Genomic DNA, 5,659 nt, shown 5'->3' with positions numbered 1-5,659 from the left:
CCTGCCATCACCACTGGCCTATGTGCACCTGTGCTCTAATGCAGGTGCCTCCTGCATGGAGACGCAAATTAGACAGAAAATGTGCACTGGGGAGAGAGAGGGGTCCAAGAGCACAACTTGCCATTGCTGTGGGATTCTGTTGTTTGTTTGTTTGCTGTTTTGTTTGACTGTTGTTTTCTGAGACAGGGTTTCATACTGTGGTCCTTATTAGCCTAGAACTTACTCTAAGTCCCAAGCTGGCCTCAGACCCATAGCAATCTGCCTCCAGGATGCTAAGATTCCAGATGTGACCACTGCCCACCCCTTTCTTTCTTTTTCTTTCGACAGATTCTCACTATATTGGCCAGATTAGCTTGAATTCATGATCCTCCAGCCTCATGAATGCTAAGGCCTTCACAGTGATATTTTTACAGGCTGCACCTTCAAAACCATTCTCATTTCGTGTGTAGTGTGCTGTTCTTTGACCCCCAGATGAGTTTGCAGACAGGGCTTGGGTAGGCTTCCTTCTAAAGCACCTTTGTTGCCATGAAACGCTGTCAGACAGATGAGAGGCCAGTTTCAGGGGGGGAGAGGGGGGCGCCTTGAAGTTACAAAAAGTACTTTTACCATTGTTATCTCCTCTCCAAAGATTCACTGAGGTTTTCCTGTGAACATATTTGTTCCAACATCCCTCTCCAGAAAAAGGCTTAACATTCTTTCCTCTCTCTCCTTTGCCAGGAGCCCTAGGGATTCCCTGGAGGTTAACTGACCATTCTTGTCCTGTTGTCTGTGAGAGCCACTGAGGCTGCCAGAACTACCATTAAAGACACACTAGTAATGCTTTAAAACTTAATGTACCAGGCATTATTTTCATATTATAATATGTGCTCTTTTATAAAAAGATTTTAATAAAAGTGCTAAGTTGTACAACCATCACAACCTAGTTTTATTTGGTTTTCTTTATTAAAAAATCTTTTGGTTTTGGAGACAGGATTTTTCCAGGTAGCCCTGACTGTCCTGGAACTCACTCTATAGACTAGGCTGGCCTTAAACTCAGAGATCAACCTGTCTCTGCCTCCCATGTGCTGGGAGTGCGCCACCATTGCCTGGCTCACCTGGCTTTTTTTTTTTATTTATTTATTTATTTTTTTTTTTAATGTGGGTTTAGGGGGATCAAACTAGGAAGGCAGAGGAGAATGGATCTCTGTGAGTTTGAGCCTAGCCTGGTCTACATATTGAATTTCAGGATAGCCAGGACTACTTAGAGAGAATTTGAATTTTAAAAAAATGATAAAAGAAAGGAAAAAAAAGAGAAAGAGAGAAACTGGAATGGGAGGAGTCCTGAAAAGAAGGGAAAGCCATAGAATCCCTTTTTGTTGGGTTGTATAGGGCTATGGCTGAAACAGAAGCAAGGCTGAGGTAAGCTGATGAGCCCGGACAGCAGGTCTGCAGATGCTAATGGCTGAGCTCCTGAGCAGGCTGGCGTGCTCTTGGTCAGTCCCCTGGTCTAGGGATGATGATGTGCTGGGCACGCACTGCCTATCAGGTTAGTGCGTTGAAATTCCTGCCCTTTGTCCAGTTCCAGTTCCTGCCTTCTTAGTTGTTAGCCTTGACTGTCCGCTAGCTGATATTCACTTGGCCAGCTTGCTATCTGACCTTGCAGGTGTCCAAGTGCTGTTAATGATACAAAGTTCTCTTAGTTCTCAAGAAATAACTGAAGCTCTCAATTAATCTTCATTAACTTTTAATGTAGGGCATGGCTTGGGGGTTCTTTCCTGCGGTGTGTGGAGGTTTTGTTAGGGGCCTTCTGGTATAATTAGTTATATCAGAGACAAGAATAGATGATAGGAAGGACAATACTGCTTTGTAGGCATTCCTCAAGGATTCGCAGGTGGGGGAAGCCAACCTGTGCTCACTGACACAGAGCCCTGGCCTTCCTCTATCTCGCCAGCTTGTTTATCTTTCCTTTCTTTCATTATTTTTTTAGAAAGGGTCTCACCATGTAGCCTTGGCTGTCCTTGAACTCACTGGGTAGACCAGCTTGTCTCCAACACTGAGATTCGCCTGCCTCTGCCTCTTGAATGCTGGGATTAAAGGTGTATGTCACCATGTCTGCATCAGCTGTCTCACACCTAGTCATTGCCCTCCGATTCACCTTCTCAGTGTTCCAGCTTTGCCATTTCCACACTTAGTCTTCCCGTTTGACTTCAGTGTCTGTTCTCACTGTAACACTTGTGACTGATAGTTTTCACCGTGTGCCCCTCCCCCACCAGTGTCTGGTCTGGTTCTCTGTTAGTGGAAGAGTTTTGACTGTATAATCTGGGTTGCTGTCCAAATTCTAGGATTATAGACTTGGGCCACCATACCCCTTCCCATTTCAAAAGCAAGAAAGTGGCACTGGACAGATGGCCTAGAGGTTCAGAGCATTGGCTGCTCTTCTAGAGGACCTAGGATTAGTTCCCAGCTTAGAACCATCTGTAACTCCACAGAAGATTTGATGCTCTTTCTGGCCTCCACAGGTACTAGGCACACACATGGTGCACTTACATGTGGGCAAAACACTCACATACATAAAATTAAGAAAATAAATCTAAAATGAGAAAGTAGACTGGAAGAGACCCTTGCCCAGTGCTAATAAAACCATGGCGTCCCAAAGCTTTCTGCACCCTATGGCTGGAGTCTTCAGTTCTGTAGAGGCTGGGCCTCTATCTGGCTACCCTTTCATCAAGTGGGAGGCAGACAACAGTATGCAAGGCCCTACCCAGATACACTGTCATGGGACCCTCGCTCTAATTAGTCTAATTAGTCTTTTTTTCTTTTAGATTGGATCCTTGTAGCTGGGCTTGAATTCTCTGTGTAGCTGATGATGACCTTAGCCTCCTGATCCTCCTCCCTCCACCCCCCCTCCCCCCGGTGCTGGGATTACAGATGTTTCCCATAAGGGCTACATGCACGCTAGGGAAGCATTTCCTAACGGCTACATACCCGGACCCACCCCTCTCTCGTTTTTTTTTTTTTTCAAAACACGGTTTCTCTGTATAGCCCTGGCTGGCCTGGGACTCGCTCTGTAGTCCAGGCTGGCCTCAAACTCATGGTATCTACCTGCCTCTGCCCCCTGAGCACTGGGCTTAAAGGTGTGCACTATATCACTACCCAAATGAGTCTCCTAACAGCATCCCTCTGATCTCTTGGTGTGCCCAGTGCCCAGTGCCTTCTGCTAAAATCAGCTTCCCAGGTCGCCTGTTCCTGAGTCACAGTCAGGGAGTGTGTCAGAACTGGAAATCCCAGCTATGAATGCCTCATGGCTGTGATCTTGAGTCACGCACTGTCTTCTGCTTCCCCAAGAACCTGAGCTCTTGGTCTCAAGCACAACCAGTTGAGCGCCACTCTTTCTCAAACATCCCTTCCTTGCTTCTCTTGACACACTCTAGGAGCAGTTTTTGGATTCCTTTCATTCTGGCTCCAAGCAGAGTGGGTAGTAACGTATTTCTCCTGGAAAGAGACACGATCTAGAGTTTGCTGGAGGAACAGCATGGTTCTGGAATTGCTGTTCTGTGGAAGACCCCTAGCAGCAAGCAACGGTTTGGTTACAAAAGTCTTGCTCTCAACCTCATGTGTCAGACTAGAACCGTTGGAAGTATCCAGAGACACACGGGCTCAAAGCAAGGATGTGGCAGAGCATCGGATCTATATTTCCAGCTTTCGGATGTTCAACACAGTCTAAGGGAACCAAGATATCACACCAGTCACAAAAGAGCTTGAGACTTGAGCAGACATGTTAACAGCATGGTGGGCTGCCACATCCAGGAGGCACTGTAGGGGCAAAAGTCACTCCGGGCAGGCAGAAGGCCTTAGATGTGCTCCATTAGTGTTTGGGGGCAGTGTGGCAGTACCTCAAGGACAAGTGGAAATCGTGGACAGGCAGTCATGGGAAGTCTGTTGGATTGGGAGGCCAGATATACGTTCATCTGCCTCAGCCTCCCAGTGGGGTCATCAAAAGTCACCTGTGTATTTTTGAATCATGAACCTCACCTTTTCTAAGGCCACTAGATTCTTTCTGTAACCACATCTATTACATTGTTACAATCCTGGCCCTGCAAGGAGTCAGTACCAACAAGAAGCCATTGACTCTCCCATAATCAACTTGTCCACCCCTGTCCATTTCTCTTCTTACAAAGACTAGGGTACAGGTCAATGATGGAGCATTTGGCTGACGTGTGTAAGGCCCTGGGGTTCATCCCTAATAGTCAAAAGTAAAAAAAGAGAACAAATAAGTTGAAGGCCCTGGTCTTTTGGGATCTGTGTGAATTGTACCACCTTGTCAGCAAGGGTTATGGAGAACATCTGTCCTCCAGGCATGATCCTTTACCCTAGGACGATTCTCTCCATGGCTCCTCCTACATACTATGCCCCCACACCTCTACTCTGCTTATTCTTCTTCCCACCCTTTTCCCCCAAAATCTATCATCCAGAAGACCCAAGCCTGTGCATTCAGTTCAACTGGTTACTTGTATTTTTACTGTGTGTCAAGAATGGTCCCTGTCCCTAAAGAAACAGAGAGCATTTTCTTTTCTTTTCTTTTTTTCTTTGTTTTTTTTTTTGAGACAGGGTTTCTCTGTATAACCCTGACTGTCCTGGAACTCACTCTGTAGACCAGGCTGGTCTCAAACTCAGAAATCCTTCTGCCTCTGCCTCCCAAGTGCTGGGATTAAAGGCATGCGCCACCCACTGCTTGGTGAAAATGTTCAAATCTTTAAAAAAAAAGTTGCAAGGTTTTATATATGTATGTCTATCTCCTAGGATATATATATATATATATATCCTAGAATCCTTGTTTACTCTATACATGTTGTCACCATTGAAGGTCTGAATCATATTTCAATTATTTTTAAAGAATCTTCCTATGTTGTGCAGACTAACCACAGCCTTTCTGATGATATTTCTCTGTTAAATGTAGCTTTCACATTTCATACCTATTTCCTTCATTAAGTGGCTACTTTCTTCTTTGCTCCCTTCTACCATCCTCGGTAAAGCAACTGCCATGACACTGCTCAGAGAAGTTAACATTGCAGTCGGGCGGTGGTGGCATGCCTGTAATCCCAGCACTCTGGGAGGCAGAGGCAGGCAGATTTCTGAGTTCGAGACCAGCCGGGTCTACAGAGTGAGTTCCAAGACAGCCAGGGCCATACAGAGAAACCCTGTCTCGAAAAAAACCAAATCCAAAAAACAAAAACAAACAAACAAAAAAATGCTATTGCCTAAAGCAACCTATGGCCAGTTAACACCACACCCATGCGCTGTCCTAGTCTCCTCGGAGGAGGAACCCCATTCTTTCCTAGTCTAGAACTTCAGGGTCTTAAGCCCTTTCCCGAAATTGGAGTTCGGCTGCCCTTGAGCACAGTAAACACATGAAATTAGCTTGGTTAATTCCAAAACTTTTATAGCTAGTTTATTTTGTTTCCACATCATCTCTTCAGGGACTGGGAGTGCATTTCGGGCTGGTTCTTCTCTGGAGTCTGAATCGCTGCCTTCAGTGAAGACACTAACTGCTAGCAATCTTGAGATCTAGGTTTCTACCCTGGGCTGCAAGGTTCAGTGAACCACAATTCCCAAGAGACCCCGCGCTCACAGACCTTGCCGGCCTCCGTCGCATCACGTGACGCAAATGGTCGGTCACGTG

Source organism: Apodemus sylvaticus, chromosome 10 (genome assembly GCF_947179515.1).
Source record: "Apodemus sylvaticus chromosome 10, mApoSyl1.1, whole genome shotgun sequence".
Lineage (NCBI taxonomy): Eukaryota > Metazoa > Chordata > Mammalia > Rodentia > Muridae > Apodemus > Apodemus sylvaticus.
Note: the sequence above shows the minus strand (reverse complement) of the source record.